The sequence below is a fragment of the Limanda limanda genome, chromosome 12 (assembly GCF_963576545.1).
Source record: "Limanda limanda chromosome 12, fLimLim1.1, whole genome shotgun sequence".
Taxonomy (NCBI): Eukaryota; Metazoa; Chordata; class Actinopteri; order Pleuronectiformes; family Pleuronectidae; genus Limanda; species Limanda limanda.
The window spans coordinates 1,525,908-1,546,228 of record NC_083647.1 but is presented as its reverse complement, the minus strand read 5'-3'; the positions used below and the strand labels follow the sequence as shown (position 1 = coordinate 1,546,228).

At 47.9% G+C, this 20,321-nt stretch overlaps 20 non-coding genes and 2 pseudogenes across 20 annotated transcripts; 1 reads left to right on the top strand and 21 right to left on the bottom strand.

Moving 5' to 3' along the window:
- Positions 1–20: 20 nt before the first annotated feature.
- On the bottom strand, positions 21–133 carry LOC133016798 (U5 spliceosomal RNA). The gene has a single exon (XR_009682152.1). It is a non-coding gene; the product is annotated as a U5 spliceosomal RNA (small nuclear RNA).
- A 298-nt stretch (positions 134–431) lies between these two features.
- On the bottom strand, positions 432–623 carry LOC133016317 (U2 spliceosomal RNA). The gene has a single exon (XR_009681705.1). It is a non-coding gene; the product is annotated as a U2 spliceosomal RNA (small nuclear RNA).
- Positions 624–803: 180 nt separating this feature from the next.
- Positions 804–916, bottom strand: LOC133016969 (U5 spliceosomal RNA). The gene has a single exon (XR_009682318.1). It is a non-coding gene; the product is annotated as a U5 spliceosomal RNA (small nuclear RNA).
- A 298-nt stretch (positions 917–1,214) lies between these two features.
- On the bottom strand, positions 1,215–1,406 carry LOC133016316 (U2 spliceosomal RNA). The gene has a single exon (XR_009681704.1). It is a non-coding gene; the product is annotated as a U2 spliceosomal RNA (small nuclear RNA).
- Positions 1,407–1,586: 180 nt separating this feature from the next.
- Positions 1,587–1,699, bottom strand: LOC133016554 (U5 spliceosomal RNA). Its single transcript, XR_009681922.1, has one exon. It is a non-coding gene; the product is annotated as a U5 spliceosomal RNA (small nuclear RNA).
- Positions 1,700–1,997: 298 nt separating this feature from the next.
- LOC133016310 (U2 spliceosomal RNA) lies at positions 1,998–2,189 on the bottom strand. Its single transcript, XR_009681698.1, has one exon. It is a non-coding gene; the product is annotated as a U2 spliceosomal RNA (small nuclear RNA).
- Positions 2,190–2,369: 180 nt separating this feature from the next.
- On the bottom strand, positions 2,370–2,482 carry LOC133016552 (U5 spliceosomal RNA). The gene has a single exon (XR_009681920.1). It is a non-coding gene; the product is annotated as a U5 spliceosomal RNA (small nuclear RNA).
- Positions 2,483–2,780: 298 nt separating this feature from the next.
- Positions 2,781–2,972, bottom strand: LOC133016215 (U2 spliceosomal RNA). Its single transcript, XR_009681608.1, has one exon. It is a non-coding gene; the product is annotated as a U2 spliceosomal RNA (small nuclear RNA).
- Positions 2,973–3,152: 180 nt separating this feature from the next.
- LOC133016551 (U5 spliceosomal RNA) lies at positions 3,153–3,265 on the bottom strand. The gene has a single exon (XR_009681919.1). It is a non-coding gene; the product is annotated as a U5 spliceosomal RNA (small nuclear RNA).
- A 298-nt stretch (positions 3,266–3,563) lies between these two features.
- On the bottom strand, positions 3,564–3,755 carry LOC133016396 (U2 spliceosomal RNA). The gene has a single exon (XR_009681779.1). It is a non-coding gene; the product is annotated as a U2 spliceosomal RNA (small nuclear RNA).
- A 62-nt stretch (positions 3,756–3,817) lies between these two features.
- Positions 3,818–4,004, bottom strand: LOC133016466 (U2 spliceosomal RNA). The gene has a single exon (XR_009681847.1). It is a non-coding gene; the product is annotated as a U2 spliceosomal RNA (small nuclear RNA).
- A 5,337-nt stretch (positions 4,005–9,341) lies between these two features.
- Positions 9,342–9,454, bottom strand: LOC133016550 (U5 spliceosomal RNA). Its single transcript, XR_009681918.1, has one exon. It is a non-coding gene; the product is annotated as a U5 spliceosomal RNA (small nuclear RNA).
- Positions 9,455–9,752: 298 nt separating this feature from the next.
- On the bottom strand, positions 9,753–9,944 carry LOC133017301 (U2 spliceosomal RNA). Its single transcript, XR_009682620.1, has one exon. It is a non-coding gene; the product is annotated as a U2 spliceosomal RNA (small nuclear RNA).
- A 180-nt stretch (positions 9,945–10,124) lies between these two features.
- Positions 10,125–10,237, bottom strand: LOC133016883 (U5 spliceosomal RNA). The gene has a single exon (XR_009682235.1). It is a non-coding gene; the product is annotated as a U5 spliceosomal RNA (small nuclear RNA).
- A 642-nt stretch (positions 10,238–10,879) lies between these two features.
- On the bottom strand, positions 10,880–11,071 carry LOC133016206 (U2 spliceosomal RNA). Its single transcript, XR_009681600.1, has one exon. It is a non-coding gene; the product is annotated as a U2 spliceosomal RNA (small nuclear RNA).
- A 180-nt stretch (positions 11,072–11,251) lies between these two features.
- Positions 11,252–11,364, bottom strand: LOC133016549 (U5 spliceosomal RNA). Its single transcript, XR_009681917.1, has one exon. It is a non-coding gene; the product is annotated as a U5 spliceosomal RNA (small nuclear RNA).
- A 298-nt stretch (positions 11,365–11,662) lies between these two features.
- On the bottom strand, positions 11,663–11,854 carry LOC133016423 (U2 spliceosomal RNA). Its single transcript, XR_009681805.1, has one exon. It is a non-coding gene; the product is annotated as a U2 spliceosomal RNA (small nuclear RNA).
- A 180-nt stretch (positions 11,855–12,034) lies between these two features.
- On the bottom strand, positions 12,035–12,147 carry LOC133016548 (U5 spliceosomal RNA). The gene has a single exon (XR_009681916.1). It is a non-coding gene; the product is annotated as a U5 spliceosomal RNA (small nuclear RNA).
- A 298-nt stretch (positions 12,148–12,445) lies between these two features.
- Positions 12,446–12,637, bottom strand: LOC133017289 (U2 spliceosomal RNA). Its single transcript, XR_009682610.1, has one exon. It is a non-coding gene; the product is annotated as a U2 spliceosomal RNA (small nuclear RNA).
- Positions 12,638–12,817: 180 nt separating this feature from the next.
- On the bottom strand, positions 12,818–12,930 carry LOC133016953 (U5 spliceosomal RNA). The gene has a single exon (XR_009682303.1). It is a non-coding gene; the product is annotated as a U5 spliceosomal RNA (small nuclear RNA).
- A 298-nt stretch (positions 12,931–13,228) lies between these two features.
- LOC133016469 (U2 spliceosomal RNA) lies at positions 13,229–13,408 on the bottom strand (annotated as a pseudogene).
- Positions 13,409–16,251: 2,843 nt separating this feature from the next.
- Positions 16,252–16,358, top strand: LOC133016986 (U5 spliceosomal RNA; annotated as a pseudogene).
- The last annotated feature ends 3,963 nt before the right edge of the window (positions 16,359–20,321 follow it).

The following is a 20,321-nucleotide window of genomic DNA, read 5'->3' as shown; positions in this document are numbered from 1 at the left end:
TTTCACAATTTCAAAAGGCTCAGCCATGAAGCAAAGCCTGCCAAAAATATAATCAACTCATGTTTGTTCCTCTCCACGGAAGTCTTTAGTAAAAGGCGAAAGACTTGTGCGTTATGAAGAGAAACCAGAGTCATCATGGCCCTGTGTTGGAGAGCAGCGGTGGAGGCTCTCGGTCACATTCACCACCTTCACGGTAGGCCTTTTCTTTCCGCATGTCAGAGCCCAGTATGCAACATTCCCACCCCGCCCCCATCTGGCAACCAAAATTATACACGTCTTTATTAGCTCCTGCCCTGACTACTGTGATTGGCTTTTAAGCCTGTTTAAGCCATAGATCCCTGAACCACTTACATTGGGTCCAAATAGCTGACTCTGGTTTCTCACCAAGTCTCCCAGCAGGTCTTGAGTGTTTGCTTTTTTACAGGGTAAGAACAGAGTGCACCGTTCGCAGCGGCACTGCAATGCTAGGTCGATGCGTGGAGAGAAGGGAGCAAGCTCCACATTTCTGCTCCTCTCGCCAAAAATCTGCTTAATATGTAGTCCTCATATAGAGGACATATCAGATATTAAACTGATAAGAACAGATACTACACTTGATCTTAGCCAAAAGGCCGAGAAGCGATAATCCCCAAGTGTTGGATGTCCACGCCAGGCTCTTGGCACAAATCTCACTTGATATGGTGCCACATTTGGAGGTGTGCATAACGATGGCTGCTGCTTATCACCTCCGCCCGAGCTCTCCTTTGTAGACGCTTGATTTCTGACCTAGACAGCTCTTTGACTTTTCACAATTTCAAAAGGCTCAGCCATGAAGCAAAGCCTGCCAAAAATATATTCAACTCATGTTTGTTCCTCTCTACGGAAGTCTTTAGTAAAAGGCGAAAGACTTGTGCATTATGAAGAGAAACCAGAGTCAGCATGGCCCTGTGTTGGAGAGCAGCGGTGGAGCCTCTCGGTCATATTCACCACCTTCACGGTAGGCCTTTTCTTTCCGCATGTCAGAGCCCAGTATGCAACATTCCCACCCCGCCCCCATCTGGCAACCAAAATTATACACGTCTTTATTAGCTCCTGCCCTGACTACTGTGATTGGCTTTTAAGCCTGTTTAAGCGATAGATCCCTGAACCACTTACATTGGGTCCAAATAGCTGACTCTGGTTTCTCACCAAGTCTTCCAGCAGGTCTTGAGTGTTTGCTTTTCTACAGGGTAAGAACAGAGTGCACCGTTCGCAGCGGCACTGCAATGCTAGGTCGATGCGTGGAGAGAAGGGAGCAAGCTCCACATTTCTGCTCCTCTCGCCAAAAATCTGCTTAATATGTAGTCCTCATATAGAGGACATATCAGATATTAAACTGATAAGAACAGATACTACACTTGATCTTAGCCAAAAGGCCGAGAAGCGATAATCCCCAAGTGTTGGATGTCCACGGCAGGCTCTTGGCACAAATTTCACTTGATATGGTGCCACATTTGGAGGTGTGCATAACGATGGCTGCTGCTTATCACCTCCGCCCGAGCTCTCCTTTGTAGACGCTTGATTTCTGACCTAGACAGCTCTTTGACTTTTCACAATTTCAAAAGGCTCAGCCATGAAGCAAAGCCTGCCAAAAATATATTCAACTCATGTTTGTTCCTCTCCACGGAAGTCTTTAGTAAAAGGCGAAAGACTTGTGCGTTATGAAGAGAAACCAGAGTCAGCATGGCCCTGTGTTGGAGAGCAGCGGTGGAGCCTCTCGGTCATATTCACCACCTTCACGGTAGGCCTTTTCTTTCCGCATGTCAGAGCCCAGTATGCAACATTCCCACCCCGCCCCCATCTGGCAACCAAAATTATACACGTCTTTATTAGCTCCTGCCCTGACTACTGTGATTGGCTTTTAAGCCTGTTTAAGCGATAGATCCCTGAACCACTTACATTGGGTCCAAATAGCTGACTCTGGTTTCTCACCAAGTCTCCCAGCAGGTCTTGAGTGTTTGCTTTTCTACAGGGTAAGAACAGAGTGCACCGTTCGCAGCGGCACTGCAATGCTAGGTCGATGCGTGGAGAGAAGGGAGCAAGCTCCACATTTCTGCTCCTCTTGCCAAAAATCTGCTTAATATGTAGTCCTCATATAGAGGACATATCAGATATTAAACTGATAAGAACAGATACTACACTTGATCTTAGCCAAAAGGCCGAGAAGCGATAATCCCCAAGTGTTGGATGTCCACGCCAGGCTTTTGGCACAAATCTCACTTGATATGGTGCCACATTTGGAGGTGTGCATAACGATGGCTGCTGCTTATCACCTCCGCCCGAGCTCTCCTTTGTAGACGCTTGATTTCTGACCTAGACAGCTCTTTGACTTTTCACAATTTCAAAAGGCTCAGCCATGAAGCAAAGCCTGCCAAAAATATATTCAACTCATGTTTGTTCCTCTCCACGGAAGTCTTTAGTAAAAGGCGAAAGACTTGTGCGTTATGAAGAGAAACCAGAGTCATCATGGCCCTGTGTTGGAGAGCAGCGGTGGAGCCTCTCGGTCACATTCACCACCTTCACGGTAGGCCTTTTCTTTCCGCATGTCAGAGCCCAGTATGCAACATTCCCACCCCGCCCCCATCTGGCAACCAAAATTATACACGTCTTTATTAGCTCCTGCCCTGACTACTGTGATTGGCTTTTAAGCCTGTTTAAGCGATAGATCCCTGAACCACTTACATTGGGTCCAAATAGCTGACTCTGGTTTCTCACCAAGTCTCCCAGCAGGTCTTGAGTGTTTGCTTTTCTACAGGGTAAGAACAGAGTGCACCGTTCCCAGCGGCACTGCAATGCTAGGTCGATGCGTGGAGAGAAGGGAGCAAGCTCCACATTTATGCTCCTCTTGCCAAAAATCTGCTTAATATGTAGTCCTCATATAGAGGACATATCAGATATTAAACTGATAAGAACAGATACTACACTTGATCTTAGCCAAAAGGCCGAGAAGCGATAATCCCCAAGTGTTGGATGTCCACGCCAGGCTTTTGGCACAAATCTCACTTGATATGGTGCCACATTTGGAGGTGTGCATAACGATGGCTGCTGCTTATCACCTCCGCCCGAGCTCTCCTTTGTAGACGCTTGATTTCTGACCTAGACAGCTCTTTGACTTTTCACAATTTCAAAAGGCTCAGCCATGAAGCAAAGCCTGCCAAAAATATATTCAACTCATGTTTGTTCCTCTCCACGGAAGTCTTTAGTAAAAGGCGAAAGACTTGTGCGTTATGAAGAGAAACCAGAGTCATCATGGCCCTGTGTTGGAGAGCAGCGGTGGAGCCTCTCGGTCATATTCACCACCTTCACGGTAGGCCTTTTCTTTCCGCATGTCAGAGCCCAGTATGCAACATTCCCACCCCGCCCCCATCTGGCAACCAAAATTATACACGTCTTTATTAGCTCCTGCCCTGACTACTGTGATTGGCTTTTAAGCCTGTTTAAGCGATAGATCCCTGAACCACTTACATTGGGTCCAAATAGCTGACTCTGGTTTCTCACCAAGTCTTCCAGCAGGTCTTGAGTGTTTGCTTTTCTACAGGGTAAGAACAGAGTGCACCGTTCGCAGCGGCACTGCAATGCTAGGTCGATGCGTGGAGAGAAGGGAGCAAGCACCACATTTCTGCTCCTCTTGCCAAAAATCTGCTTAATATGTAGTCCTCATATAGAGGACATATCAGATATTAAACTGATAAGAACAGATACTACACTTGATCTTAGCCAAAAGGCCGAGAAGCGATAATCCCCAAGCTCACCAAGTCTCCCAGCAGGTATTGAGTGTTTGCTTTTCTACAGGGTAAGAACAGAGTGCACCGTTCCCAGCGGCACTGCAATGCTAGGTCGATGCGTGGAGAGAAGGGAGCAAGCTCCACATTTCTGCTCCTCTTGCCAAAAATCTGCTTAATATGTAGTCCTCATATAGAGGACATATCAGATATTAAACTGATAAGAACAGATTTTTTTTTTTTTTTTTTATTACAAAAAACTTTCATCAGTTACATACAAATCAAGACAAATCAAACATCACGTATGACCATCCCTAATACAACGTTCGGCATCAATTGTGCCCCTTGCAGGTATAGAATGTTCGTTTTTCAAAACCTTCCCTGTCCATGTTGCAAAAATAACAGGTGAAATAATAAACAAAAACAGCCCAAAGAAACCCTTTTGCCTTCCCTCTTAGCTCACCATGTCCACCCAAACCCTCCCTTCCACCTCTCTAGAGCGGCATGCTTCCCCCACTTCTCCATGTCCCTTTTGATTTTCCCCTTTACATCAGCTTCCACCCTCCTCATGATCCCTTCCACACCGCTGTCTTTATCTCTCTTTACCAGGTCTTGCCTGGCCAACCACATAATCCTCTTTGTAATACTTATGATATACCACATTGGGAAATTTCCTGAGCCTAAACCTCTTTCAACCTTATCCCAGGTCAAATTAAATCCTCGTACTACCTGCCTTAGCCGCTCCCCCACTTTACCCCATACTACCTTTGCAGTTGGACAGTCCCACATGACATGCCTGACCGTTTCCTCACCTGAACAGGTTGCCCGAGGGCACGCAGGGGATCTTGCCAACCCATGCCTGTACATGGTTTCCCGCACTGGCAGGCATTTGTGCAGGCATAACCAATTTATGTCTTTGAGCCTGTTGTCAAGCCCCCCTGGCTGGATCCCCCGCCAAATCTTTGTCGGGGTCCCCACCAACGGAAGTGCGACCACTGCCTTACTGACCTCTCTGTAGAGGGCTCTGTGATCTATTTGTATTGCTCTGTCGGAGGCCTCAGGATGAGCCCGCAGCCACCTAGCTGCATGGTTGTAATGCCATGGCTGCTGCTCCACCCTGGGTGCCAAATTTTTCCAGACCATCAACCCCCTAGCTTGGTAGGCGAAATAAAGCCTTAAAAAATAGCCTGAGGGGTGCTCTATTGGAAAAGAAAGCTCCCTGCACAGGGAAGAAACAAAAATGCAGTCCAGTTTCAGCGGGAGGTGTGGCACATCCCTCCCTCCTGCTTCGATACCAGCAAGCATGCGAGTTCTGGCCACGTATTCGTATCTCCCCCCCCATATGAAATCGAACACAAAGCGCATGAGAGGTCTCCTCATGCTCACTGGCAGTGGGTATATGTATGCCAAATATAGCAGGGATGGCAGAATGTCTACCTTCAGAACAAGTACCTTCCCTATAAAGGTCAGGCACCTGCTCTTCCAGAGTGCAAGCTTCTTCTGGACTGCTGTAATTCGCCTGGTCCAGTTGATCGTGGCACTGTTGGCTGTCTCAAAGCTGACCCCTAGTACCTTCAGTGGTCCTGTGCAGAGCGACAACCCTCCCGGTACATCCGTCCTTTCTTTCCAACGCCCAAAGAACTTTACAGAGGACTTGGCGTGATTCAGTTTTGCTCCAGACACCCGACCAAAGTCCTGAAAAATCTCCAAGGATCGGATCAGACTCTCATCCCTGTCTAGCAGCAGTGTGGTGTCGTCTGCATACTGTGACAGCTTGACCCGTAGGCCTCTGCTGCCGGGAACCAGGAAACCTTTCACCCCTGGGTCAGCCCGAATGGTTGCCGCCAGGGGCTCTAAATAAAGGATGTAGAGCAGCGGTGAGAGTGGGCAGCCCTGTCTTACCCCTGAGTGCAACCTGAAAATTTCCCCTAAGTGCCCGTTGACTGACACATTGCTCCCCACACCTGTGTATAATGTGCGCAGCCATCCGACAAAAACCTTGTTAAAGCCTAGCCTTTCCAACACCCTAAACATAAAACCCCAGTGAACCCTGTCAAAGGCCTTTGCCTGGTCGAGACCCACCACCATAAATGGCAGGTGTCTGTTTTCCGCCCACGCTGCAGCGTCTCGTATGAGCTGGAGATTCCACTTCACCGAGCGCCCTGCCACCCCACACGTTTGGTCCACATGGACCACGTGTGGAAGCGCTGTGCCCAGCCGATCCGCTAGGACCTTTGCCAGAAGTTTATAGTCAACACACAACATGGTCAGTGGCCGCCAGTTCCCGAGGTCGGTTCCATCCCCCTTCTTAAACAGAAGGGAGATCACTCCTGTAGCCATAGTCCCTCCCATTGCACCTGTGAGAAGTATTGTGGACAACACCTCCAACAATACCGGCCCGAGAATCTCCCAGAACTTGAGATAAAACTCCACCGGCAGTCCGTCTATGCCAGGCACCTTCCGCCTGTTCATTTTACCAAGGGCACCCTCGAGCTCTTTGAGGGTAAGCGGGGCCTCCAAAGTCTGCGCTATGTCGGACGGCACCTGCTTGGTCAGTAAGTTCAGAAAGTTCTCCCCTCCCTCTACATCTACCTCTTTCTCCTGGAAACTTGTGCGGTAGTAGTCAGTAGCAGCCCCCACCATCTCAGCTGCTTCCGACACTACCACACCCTGCTTATCCCTGATTCCGGTCTGTACCTGTCTTTTCCTGTCTGCCCGTATTGAGTTGAAAAAAGCAGCGGAACACGTCTCGTGCTTCTCTAGGAAGTTTCGCCGCGCCTGCAACAGGTAAGCCCGGGCCCTTACGTCAAAGACCTCCCTAAGCTTTGATTTTAGGGTGTCACAAGCCCGCTGATTTACTGTGCCACCGCTGTTTCCTTTGCTGTACTCCAGCTCGAGGAGGCGCTGTAAGCGAAAAACCTCCCTCTTTGCCAACCTCACCTTCCTTTTACAATAACTAACGCAAAACATTTTTATCCTTTTCTTGGATACTTCCCACCACTCCATCACCCCAGGACACAATGGTCTTATTCCTAAAAGGTTTTTGAAAAATAGTTCAAAACTTTGTTTGAAAGTGTCTTCCTCTAATATGCTAATATTGAGGCGCCAGTACCCACGCCCAAAAATAGGCAGGCACAGGCGCACCTCAAACAGCAGCCCATCATGGTCAGAGAAGAACACAGGGAGCAGTCGACCTGACACCAGACTTAAAGACTTTGCTGCAAACACGTAGTCAAGACGTTTAAACGTACCACGTGAGTTACGCCAAGTGGGGCCGTCTGCCAGTGGCCTGACCATCCTCCCCCATCTACCAACCCGTGTCTAGCCATAAGGTGGGAGATGTAAATATCGCTGGTGTCCCCCCCCTTACCTAACTGCACATTGAAATCCCCACCTACAATTACCTGCCTATTGGTGGCCAAGTGTGGCTCTACCAACTCAAACATTTCTCTACGTTCCCTCTGAGTTTGTGGTCCATACACCACCACAACCCTGAGCTTGCTTGTCCCCCATGTGATGTCAGCCCCCATTATCCTCCCTTGGACAATAATGAAAACATCCTCCACCCTAATCTCTTTTACCCCAAACAAAATCCCTACCCCTGTAGAGTGGACCCCTCCCACGCTCCAGATTGAGTCCCCTTTCGTCCACTCCCTTGAGAAATTCGCAGCATCCCCCATGTCCCGTAAATGAACCTCCTGCAATAAACAAATATCAACATGCAGATGGTCCACAAAATCATAAACAGTCCTTCTTTTTAACGTATCCCTCATCCCTCTTACATTTAAAGAAAGCATCTTTACTACAGCCATTATAATTTGTATTTGTTAAGTCTTTACTGTATCAAAACAATCAAAACAATCCAAATCAAAAAAAAAAAACACTCCTTACGGCAAAAAGAAGTCCTCTCTCTCCATCTGCTCCGCCCAGGAAAAGAGCACTGGATTAGGCGAAGTTGATGGTCTGTTGGGTCCCTCATATGCATCTTCCCCCAAAGGGGATGGTATATTGAGCAGGTAAGGAGGTAAATCCAGCTCCAGCCCCAAACCTTCTGCGAGCAGCTCACCTGGATCTCCTCCGATATGCTGCGTAGCCTCTCCACCCTTACCTAGCCCTGTGTTGCCCCCTTCCTGCTCCTGATGTCCTCCCTCCTCTGCAGCCCTTCTTTGCTGCCCTACGCCATAAATCATCCCACCATCATCTACCTTCTCTTGGTCCCCTCCCTCTGCCCCTGTGCCATCCCCCTTTGACTTTTTACTATGGCCCCCCTCCTTACTCTCTCCGCTTCTAATTGTCTTCCCCACTCCGAAAACCTGTGATCCTTTCCGTGCCCCCTTCTTGACCTTGGAGTTGGCTGGACCTGGGCTGATGAGAGGAAAGTCTCCCCCTGTGTTGTCACAGGGCACCTGGGCTTCGCTTTCCCCGCTGGCACTGCTTGTTGTTCCTTTCTCCGGGGGGACTTCCTCTGTTCCAATCTTAGAAAGATCCGTAGCTGGCTCCGCCTGTACCGGTGTGCATGTGCCATTCTCTGCAGGCACGGTTCTCTCTCCTGGGTCCTTTGCTTTTTCCGGCTCTCCATTGGACTTGGCTACTTCCGCAAAGGTCCTCCGTCGGCTAGGACAGTTGCGGTACAGGTGGCCCATTCCTCCACATCCATGACAGGCCTTGGGCCCTTTGCAATCTTTGGCCTCATGGCCCCCTTGGCCACAGGTACAGCAGCAGGCTCCGGAACAGCCTGCCTCTGTATGGCCAGACTGCCTGCAACGCCTACAGAAATCTGGTTGTCTGGCGTAAAACAGGTAACCACGGTCTGCACCAATGCTGAAAAGAGCCGGTGGATGCTTCAGTCCTCCAGGTCCTTCTGGGTCAGGGTTCAGCAGCACTTGGAACTGCCTTCTTCCTGTCCAGAATCCGCTCATGTCTTTTACGTACCTAGCACTAGTCACCACCTCTCCGTGCTGTCCCAAAAAAGCAACTAGTGATCGATCTGTGACGAAAGGGTTGTACGTATGGACAGTGACAGTTCTGAAATTTGGTCTGTCCAGGTTCAAAATCTTGTAACCCGCTATGAATCTTGTCCCAGCCTCCTTTCTACAGGCTTCAGCCACTCTTGAATACACATCCTCACTGATCAGGGTAACGTCGAAAGCTTTTTCTTGCTGGTTCCACTGAATACAGTACACATCTTCTACCTTCAGCCTCAGTTGTTCCAAAATTACTTTTTTGCAGAACCAGTCTCTCGAAAATAGGTGTTCCTCCACTGATTCCGCCTGGAAACGTATAGTGTACCTCACCCCGACCTTTGGGCTCGTCTGTTCCTTGGAACCCCTTGGGGCCATCTTTGGGTCGTCTGTGTTTCTTCTTCGTCCACCTTTGCCCCCGTCGCTCCACTTGATCTTAGCCAAAAGGCCGAGAAGCGATAATCCCCAAGTGTTGGATGTCCACGCCAGGCTCTTGGCACAAATCTCACTTGAGATGGTGCCACATTTGGAGGTGTGCATAACGATGGCTGCTGCTTATCACCTCCGCCCGAGCTCTCCTTTGTGGACGCTTGATTTCTGACCTAGACAGCTCTTTGACTTTTCACAATTTCAAAAGGCTCAGCCATGAAGCAAAGCCTGCCAAAAATATATTCAACTCATGTTTGTTCCTCTCCACGGAAGTCTTTAGTAAAAGGCGAAAGACTTGTGCGTTATGAAGAGAAACCAGAGTCAGCATGGCCCTGTGTTGGAGAGCAGCGGTGGAGCCTCTCGGTCACATTCACCACCTTCACGGTAGGCCTTTTCTTTCCGCATGTCAGAGCCCAGTATGCAACATTCCCACCCCGCCCCCATCTGGCAACCAAAATTATACACGTCTTTATTAGCTCCTGCCCTGACTACTGTGATTGGCTTTTAAGCCTGTTTAAGCGATAGATCCCTGAACCACTTACATTGGGTCCAAATAGCTGACTCTGGTTTCTCACCTAGTCTCCCAGCAGGTCTTGAGTGTTTGCTTTTCTACAGGGTAAGAACAGAGTGCACCGTTCCCAGCGGCACTGCAATGCTAGGTCGATGCGTGGAGAGAAGGGAGCAAGCTCCACATTTCTGCTCCTCTTGCCAAAAATCTGCTTAATATGTAGTCCTCATATAGAGGACATATCAGATATTAAACTGATAAGAACAGATACTACACTTGATCTTAGCCAAAAGGCCGAGAAGCGATAATCCCCAAGTGTTGGATGTCCACGACAGGCTCTTGGCACAAATCTCACTTGATATGGTGCCACATTTGGAGGTGTGCATAACGATGGCTGCTGCTTATCACCTCCGCCCGAGCTCTCCTTTGTGGACGCTTGATTTCTGACCTAGACAGCTCTTTGACTTTTCACAATTTCAAAAGGCTCAGCCATGAAGCAAAGCCTGCCAAAAATATATTCAACTCATGTTTGTTCCTCTCCACGGAAGTCTTTCGTAAAAGGCGAAAGACTTGTGCGTTATGAAGAGAAACCAGAGTCAGCATGGCCCTGTGTTGGAGAGCAGCGGTGGAGCCTCTCGGTCACATTCACCACCTTCATGGTAGGCCTTTTCTTTCCGCATGTCAGAGCCCAGTATGCAACATTCCCACCCCACCCCCATCTGGCAACTAAAATTATACACGTCTTTATTAGCTCCTGCCCTGACTACTGTGATTGGCTTTTAAGCCTGTTTAAGCGATAGATCCCTGAACCACTTACATTGGGTCCAAATAGCTGACTCTGGTTTCTCACCAAGTCTCCCAGCAGGTCTTGAGTGTTTGCTTTTCTACAGGGTAAGAACAGAGTGCACCGTTCCCAGCGGCACTGCAATGCTAGGTCGATGCATGGAGAGAAGTGTTGGAGAGCAGCGGTGGAGCCTCTCGGTCACATTCACCACCTTCACGGTAGGCCTTTTCTTTCCGCATGTCAGAGCCCAGTATGCAACATTCCCACCCCGCCCCCATCTGGCAACCAAAAATTATACACGTCTTTATTAGCTCCTTCCCTGACTACTGTGATTGGCTTTTAAGCCTGTTTAAGCGATAGATCCCTGAACCACTTACAATGGGTCCAAATAGCTGACTCTGGTTTCTCACCAAGTCTCCCAGCAGGTCTTGAGTGTTTGCTTTTCTACAGGGTAAGAACAGAGTGCACCATTCCCAGCGGCACTGCAATGCTAGGTCGATGCGTGGAGAGAAGGGAGCAAGCTCCACATTTCTGCTCCTCTTGCCAAAAATCTGCTTAATATGTAGTCCTCATATAGAGGACATATCAGATATTAAACTGATAAGAACAGATACTACACTTGATCTTAGCCAAAAGGCCGAGAAGCGATAATCCCCAAGTGTTGGATGTCCACGCCAGGCTCTTGGCACAAATCTCACTTGATATGGTGCCACATTTGGAGGTGTGCATAACGATGGCTGCTGCTTATCACCTCCGCCCGAGCTCTCCTTTGTGGACGCTTGATTTCTGACCTAGACAGCTCTTTGACTTTTCACAATTTCAAAAGGCTCAGCCATGAAGCAAAGCCTGCCAAAAATATATTCAACTCATGTTTGTTCCTCTCCACGGAAGTCTTTAGTAAAAGGCGAAAGACTTGTGCGTTATGAAGAGAAACCAGAGTCAGCATGGCCCTGTGTTGGAGAGCAGCGGTGGAGCCTCTCGGTCACATTCACCACCTTCACGGTAGGCCTTTTCTTTCCGCATGTCAGAGCCCAGTATGCAACATTCCCACCCCGCCCCCATCTGGCAACCAAAATTATACACGTCTTTATTAGCTCCTTCCCTGACTACTGTGATTGGCTTTTAAGCCTGTTTAAGCGATAGATCCCTGAACCACTTACAATGGGTCCAAATAGCTGACTCTGGTTTCTCACCAAGTCTCCCAGCAGGTCTTGAGTTTTTGCTTTCCTAAAGGGTAAGAACAGAGTGCACCGTTCCCAGCGGCACTGCAATGCTAGGTCGATGCGTGGAGGGAAGGGAGCAAGCTCCACATTTCTGCTCCTCTTGCCAAAAATCTGCTTAATATGTAGTCCTCATAAACAGGACATATCAGATATTAAACTGATAAGAACAGATACTACACTTGATCTTAGCCAAAAGGCCGAGAAGCGATAATCCCCAAGTGTTGGATGTCCACGCCAGGCTCTTGGCACAAATCTCACTTGATATGGTGCCACATTTGGAGGTGTGCATAACGATGGCTGCTGCTTATCACCTCCGCCCGAGCTCTCCTTTGTGGACGCTTGATTTCTGACCTAGACAGCTCTTTGACTTTTCACAATTTCAAAAGGCTCAGCCATGAAGCAAAGCCTGCCAAAAATATATTCAACTCATGTTTGTTCCTCTCCACGGAAGTCTTTAGTAAAAGGCGAAAGACTTGTGCGTTATGAAGAGAAACCAGAGTCAGCATGGCCCTGTGTTGGAGAGCAGCGGTGGAGCCTCTCGGTCACATTCACCAATTTCACGGTAGGCCTTTTCTTTCCACATGTCAGAGCCCAGTATGCAACATTCCCACCCCGCCCCCATCTGGCAACCAAAATTATACACGTCTTTATTAGCTCCTGCCCTGACTACTGTGATTGGCTTTTAAGCCTGTTTAAGCGATAGATCCCTGAACCACTTACATTGGGTCCAAATAGCTGACTCTGGTTTCTCACCAAGTCTCCCAGCAGGTCTTGAGTGTTTGCTTTTCTACAAGGTAAGAACAGAGTGCACCGTTCCCAGCGGCAGTGCAATGCTAGGTCGATGCGTGGAGAGAAGGGAGCAAGCTCCACATTTCTGCTCCTCTTGCCAAAAATCTGCTTAATATGTAGTCCTCATATAGAGGACATATCAGATATTAAACTGATAAGAACAGATACTACACTTGATCTTAGCCAAAAGGCCGAGAAGCGATAATCCCCAAGTGTTGGATGTCCACGCCAGGCTCTTGGCACAAATCTCACTTGATCTGGTGCCACATTTGGAGGTGTGCATAACGATGGCTGCTGCTTATCACCTCCGCCCGAGCTCTCCTTTGTGGACGCTTGATTTCTGACCTAGACAGCTCTTTGACTTTTCACAATTTCAAAAGGCTCAGCCATGAAGCAAAGCCTGTCAAAAATATATTCAACTCATGTTTGTTCCTCTCCACAGAAGTCTTTAGTAAAAGGCGAAAGACTTGTGCGTTATGAAGAGAAACCAGAGTCAGCATGGCCCTGTGTTGGAGAGCAGCGGTGGAGCCTCTCGGTCACATTCACCACCTTCACGGTAGGCCTTTTCTTTCCGCATGTCAGAGCCCAGTATGCAACATTCCCACCCCGCCCCCATCTGGCAACCAAAATTAAACACGTCTTTATTATCTCCTGCTCTGACTACTGTGATTGGCTTTTAAGCCTGTTTAAGCGATAGATCCCTGAACCCATTACATTGGGTCCAAATAGCTGACTCTGGTTTCTCACCAAGTCCCCCAGCAGGTCTTGAGTGTTTGCTTTTCTACAAGGTAAGAACAGAGTGCACCGTTCCCAGCGGCACTGCAATGCTAGGTCGATGCGTGGAGAGAAGGGAGCAAGCTCCCCATTTCTGTTCCTCTTGCCAAAAATCTGCTTAATATGTAATCCTCATATAGAGGACATATCAGATATTAAACTGATAAGAACAGATTTTTTTTTTTATTACAAAAAACTTTCATCAGTTACATACAAATCAAGACAAATCAAACATCACGTATGACCATCCCTAATACAACGTTCGGCATCAATTGTGCCCCTTGCAGGTATAGAATGTTCGTTTTTCAAAACCTTCCCTGTCCATGTTGCAAAAATAAAAGGTGAAATAATAAACAAAAACAAAAACAGCCCAAAGAACTCCTTTTGCCTTCCCCCTTAGCTCACCATATCCACCCAAACCCTCCCTTCCACCTCTCTAGGGCGGCATGCTTCCCCCACTTCTCCATGTCCCTTTTTGATTTTCCCCTTTACATCAGCTTCCACTCTCCTCATGATCCCTTCCACACCGCTGTCTTTATCTCTCTTTACCAGGTCCTGCCTGGCCAACCACATAATCCTCTTTGTGGTATATCATACTTATGATATACCACATTGGGAAATTTCCTGAGCCTAAACCTCTTTCAACCTTATCCCAGGTCAAATGAAATCCTCGTACTACCTGCCCTAGCCGCTCCCCCACTTTACCCCATACTACCTTTGCAGTTGGACAGTCCCACATGACATGCCTGACCGTTTCCTCACCTGAACAGGTTGCCCAAGGGCACGCAGGTGATCTTGCCAACCCATGCCTGTACATGGTTTCTCGCACTGGCAGGCATTTGTGCAGGCATAACCAATTTATGTCTTTGAGCCTGTTGTCAAGCCCCCCTGTCTGGATCCCCCGCCAAATCTTTGTCGGGGTCCCCACCAACGGAGGTGCGACCACTGCCTTACTGACCTCTCTGTAGAGGGCTCTGTGATCTATTTGTATTGCTCTGTCGGAGGCCTCAGGAATAGCCCCCAGCCACCTAGCTGCATGGTTGTAATGCCATGGCTGCTGCTCCACCCTGGGTGCCAAATTGTTCCAGACCATCAACCCCCTAGCTTGGTACGCGAAATAAAGCCTTAAAAAATAGCCTGAGGGGTGCTCTATTGGAAAAGAAAGCTCCCTGCACAGGGAAGAAACAAAAATGCAGTCCAGTTTCAGCGGGAGGTGTGGCACATCCCTCCCTCCTGCTTCGATACCAGCAAGCATGCGAGTTCTGGCCACCTATTCGTATCTCCCCCCCAATATGAAATCGAACACAAAGCGCATGAGAGGTCTCCTCATGCTCACTGGCAGTGGGTATATGTATGACAAATATAGCAGGGATGGCAGAATGTCTACCTTCAGAACAAGTACCTCCCCTATAAATGTCAGGCACCTGCTCTTCCAGAGTGCAAGCTTCTTCTGGACTGCTGTAATTCGCCTGGTCCAGTTGATCGTGGCACTGTTGGCTGTCTCAAAGCTGACCCCTAGTACCTTCAGTGGTCCTGTGCAGAGCGACAACCCTCCCGGTACATCCGTCCTTTCTTTCCAACGCCCAAAGAACTTTACAGAGGACTTGGCGTGATTCAGTTTTGCTCCAGACACCCGACCAAAGTCCTGAAAAATCTCCAAGGATCGGATGAGACTCTCATCCCTGTCTAGCAGCAGTGTGGTGTCGTCTGCATACTGTGACAGCTTGACCCGTAGGCCTCTGCTGCCGGGAACCAGGAAACCTTTCACCCCTGGGTCAGCCCGAATGGTTGCCGCCAGGGGCTCTATATAAAGGATGTAGAGCAGCGGTGAGAGTGGGCAGCCCTGTCTTACCCCTGAGTGCAACCAGAAGATTTCCCCCAAGTGACCATTGACTGACACCGTGCTTCCCACACCTGTGTATAATGTGCGCAACCATCCCACAAAAACCTTGTTAAAGCCTAGCCTTTCCAACACCCTAAACATAAAACCCCAGTGAACCCTGTCAAAGGCCTTTGCCTGGTCGAGACCCACCACCATAAATGGCAGGTGTCTGTCTTTCGCCCAAGCCGCAGTGTCTCGTATGAGCTGGAGATTCCATCTCACCGAGAGAAGAACACAGGGAGCAGTCGACCTGACACCAGACTCAAAGACCTTGCTGCAAACACGTAGTCAAGACGTCTGAACGTACCACGTGAGTTACGCCATGTGGGACCGTCTGCCAGTGGCCTGACATCCTCCCCCCATCTACCAACCCGTGTCTAGCCATGAGGTGGGAGATGTAAATATCTCTAGTGTCCCCCCCCTTACCTAACTGCACATTGAAATCCCCACCTACAATTACCTGCCTATTGGTGGCGAGGTGTGGCTCTACCAACTCAAACATTTCTCGACGTTCCCTCTGAGTTTGTGGTCCATACACCACAACAACCCTGAGCTTGCTTGTCCCCATGTGATGTCAGCCCCCATTATCCTTCCTTGGACAATAGTGAAAACATCCTCCACCCTAATCTCTTTTACCCCAAACAAAATCCCTACCCCTGTAGAGTGAACCCCTCCCACGCTCCAGATTGAGTCCCCTTTCATCCACTCCCTTGAGAATTTCGCAGCATCCCCCATGTCCCGTAAATGAACCTCCTGCAATAAACAAATATCAACATGCAGATGGTCCACAAAATCATAAACAACCCTTCTTTTTAACGTATCCCTCATTCCTCTTACATTTAATGAAAGCATCTTTACTACAGCCATTATAATTTGCATTTTTAAAGTCTTTATTGTATCAAAACAATCAAAAACAAAAAACTCCTTACGGCAAGAAGAAGTCCTCTCTCTCTCCATCTGCTCCGCCCAGGAAAAGAGAACTGGATTAGGCGAAGTTGATGGTCTGTTGGGTCCCTCATATGCATCTTCCCCCAAAGGGGATGGTATATTGAGCAGGTAAGGAGGTAAATCCAGCTCCAGATGCGGAAAGAAAAGGCCTACCGTGAAGGTGGTGAATGTGACCGAGAGACTCCACCGCTGCTCTCCATCACAGGGCCATGCTGACTCTGGTTTCTCTTCATAATGCACAAGTCTTTCGCCTTTTACTAAAGACTTCCGTGGAGAGGAACAAACATGAGTTGAATATAGGTGGGGTGGACATCCAACACTTGGGGATTATCGCTTCTCGGCCTTTTGGCTAAGATCTAGCCAGGTGAGTAGTGATAGCGGACCTGATTTTGTCATAATGACGTCAGCAACAGTTTCACAGCAGGTACTTCCCGTGCTGAAAAATACTCTGAGGTTTAATTGGAAGAGTACTGATGTTTTTTTGGACAGGAGAGAATTTGGACTTAATATTACTTTTTGGAGCTTTGTCCCTCAAGGCAGATGACCTCCTCTGCATGCAGAGAAATGCCACTGACCGCTTTTTTGATGTCACTTTCTACAATCTCACAAAGATGGAGGAAACTAAAAGGTTGGCTGATGGACCACTGAGGGAGTACCAGATGCAAAGTCTTTGCCGAACTGGTGAGCGAGTTCTCACAATCCACACGTATAATCCTTGGGTAACTGAAGAAGCAACCAGATACTTCCTTTCCAAGCATCTGACAGTGATTTCGGGCACAAGGGAAATCAGGGACTCTCTGGACGTTTGGACTGGAAAAAGACAATTTCGTGTGCGACTGGAGGATGACCCAGATGGTCACGATGGCTTCCACCAACTCCCTGCCTCCTTCACCATTGGCAGAAATCGAGGATATCTGTACTACTCGGGCCAGCCACTTTACTGCAGAAAATGCACTGGCTTTGGACACACAGCAGAATCCTGCACGCAGGTGAGGTGTCTAGGACACCAAATGGGGACTTGCGACTGTCCCAAAAAATGCAATGTTTGTGGCTCAGAAGAACATTTATTTAAGCACTGCCCTGAGGCTCGCTCCTCTTATGCGAGCATTGTAAGGCGACCAATGTGCTAAGATCCTGATGCCTCCTGCCTGAGAGCAATAAACAAGGTAATTGACCAAATGTTTGGTGATAATGAGATTGCGGCAGGTGTGGTCGATCCACCTGAATGAGCACCTCCCCCAGAGGAGAAGAAAGGGGAGGAGACTGCAACCTCAGAGGAGAGCCCACCTGTTGCTGAGTGGACCGCAGTGGAAAGCAAGGGGAAAAAAAGGAGGATCGAGACAAACACCATGCCCCTGGGAATGGACAGCAGGTTCAATGTTCTTTCTGAGGTTTTAGAGGAGCAGCAGGAGGAGAGTGAGATGGAGAGGCTGCAAGTGAACAACGACCAGGATGTGGAAATTGCAACCAAGGTAGATGGGCTGGAGGGTGGAGAACATGGACATATTGCAGTACAGACTGAAATGACAGACTCTGACAGTAGCATGCCCCCGTCCGGGTGTGTCTTTGTAGAGTCCCTAACTATGGACACAACCATCCCTGATAAAGATTTTGTTTCTGAACAATGCTCATTGCCTCCAGAGGGTAACACTCCCAACTCAGGGCACTTGGTGCCCGAGGAAGAGGCACATAGGGAAGGTATTTAAAGTTAACTGTGTTTTTTTTTCTCATTTTCAATTTCACAGTCTTTCTTCTGTAGTGGTTTGTTTGTTTTCTGGTTCCTTTCCTCATTCACCAAAATGTCCTCATTACATATAATTTCCCTAAATGTTAGAGGTTTGAGGAACACGGCCAAAAGGGAAGTGGTCTTTTCTCATTTATGTTCACTCAGCTTTTCTTTATGCCTTTTGCAAAAGGTCCACTTGAAGAATGAAGAAGACGTGAATCTATTCTCAAAAGAGTGGACCAAAGGGGAATCTAGGTGGAGCATTGGGGGTGTCCATTCATCTGGGGTGGGAACACTATGTGGGAATAGTGAAGTCCAAGTGGTGGGCAGTTTTTCAGTCGCACAGGGGAGGGTTTTGGTTACAGATATTGACTGGAAGGGAATGGGGTTAAGAGTAATTAACATATATGCCCACGCTTCTCCAAAGGAGAGAAGGGAGCTTTTTCTTAGTCTGGACACTGTTTTCATGACAAACCGCCATGTGGTAATTGGAGGAGACTTCAATTCCCAAAGTGAGGGCAGCAAGGCAGAGGCCAGTTTAATAAATATTGTAACAAAGTATAATTTGGTGGACTCATATAAAAAAGCTAACCCAGACGATCTTGGTTTCACATGGTCAAATAGTAGAGGGGCGAAGAGTAGGATAGATTATATATTTTGTCCGGTAGAACTTCAGGTGACGGGGGCTAAAGTATCACCGTTTTTTTACACGGATCACAACATGCTCTCACTAAAACTAACCTCAAAGATGATCAAAAGTGGTAAAGGGTACTGGAAATTAAACAACAACATTCTAGAGGTACAGCATTTTAGGGTATCTTTTAAGTGTTTTCTAGAAGAGTGCTTTCATATGAGGGTATTTTATGATAATATCTGTGAATGGTGGGAGAGCACAAGCTGCGTATTAGATACTACATGCAGAATTATTCAAAAGAATCAAGGAAAGACAAATTTAAATTATACTACCAACTGCAAAAATCCATAAATAAATTAATGGAACAGAGAAATGCAGGTGGACAAATCGATGACGACTTGCTGAAACATTGGAAAAATAAACAGATACTTTTTTCAGAGCAGAGCAGAGGCCTACAAATTCCGGTGTCTTAGAGAGAAGTGGGAGAGTGACGAAAAGTGGTACCCTTACTTCTTCAGACAGTCCAAATCACAGGCAAAGAGGAGTATAGTTTCCGTTTTAAATGATACAGGTGATGAGATTGATGATCCTTATGGTCTTGCCAAAGTTACATCTCATCATTTTTAGTGAAGAAAAGGTTGACTACAAGAAAGGCACAACATTGTCATAATATAGACAGATACATTCCTGAAGATCTGAAAACAGAGTTAGATACAGATTTTACATTAGAAGAAATCCTGAAGGCAACCGCATCTTTGAAAAATGGCAAGGTGCCGGGATCAAATATGATTGAGCCGCGTACGGCTGCTACGGTGTTGCGCTCTCGTGCTTTTCATGTTTTTGTTTATTTTTACGGTCTTCAGCACTCCCTCTACGATTACTTTTTCTAGAGAAGAACTCATGAATGTCCGACATTCCATTCCTCAAACCCTTTCACTGGACTTTACAGACCCAGACACTTTTTTGGAGATTTTGGTCGGAGGAGCAGCAGCTCTCTGTGGAGCTTGGAGGAGGTGCAGGCGAGGAAAGCGCGCTGGAACGCTTGTTAGACTGCGAGAGCAGGTGTTTCGAATTCCGCTCCCGGCGTTACATCTGGCAAATGTTCGCTCTCTGCCCAACAAAATGGATGAACTGCTGCTCCTAAACAAGATAAACAGGGATTTATCAGGATCTTCTGCCCTGTGCTTCACTGAAACCTGGTTTGGTGAGTCCATCCCTGACAGCATCCTTCATCTGCCGGGCTTCCAACTCTACCGCGCGGACCGCGTTACTGAATTAACGGGGAAAACGAGGGGAAGAGGAATCTGCTTTTATATCAACGAATGTTGGTGTACAGATGCCACAGTGCTATCGAAAATATGCACTCAGCTAGAATCCATTTCCATTAACTGAAAACCATTTTACTCACCGCAGGAGTTTTCCTCCTTTATCCTGGTCGGTGTCTACATACCACCTCAAGCCTGCGTTAGCTGACCTGATAACCAGCACGGAGCGAAAATACCCGGACTCTATTCTGATTATCCTTGGGGATTTCAATCAAGCAAATCTCAGCCGCGAACTGCCAAAATACAGGCAGCACATTTAGTGTCCCACCAGGGACAAAAACAAACTAGACCCTTGCTACACAACACTAAAGAATGCATACAGCTCTGTTCCCCATGCAGCTTTGGTACTCTCTGATCACTGCCTGCTTCATCTCCTCCCAAGCTACAGGCAGAAACTAAAATCTGCAAAGCCTGTGGTGAAAACTGTGAGGAAATGGACCAATGAGTCAAAGCTGGAGCTACAGGCCTGCTTTGACTGCACTGACTGGAGTGTTTTTGAGGCAGCATCTGCATCACTGGACGAACTCGCTGACACTGTGACGTCATATATCAGTTTTTGTGAAGGCATGTTTGTACCCACTGTCAGGCATGTTCGTTT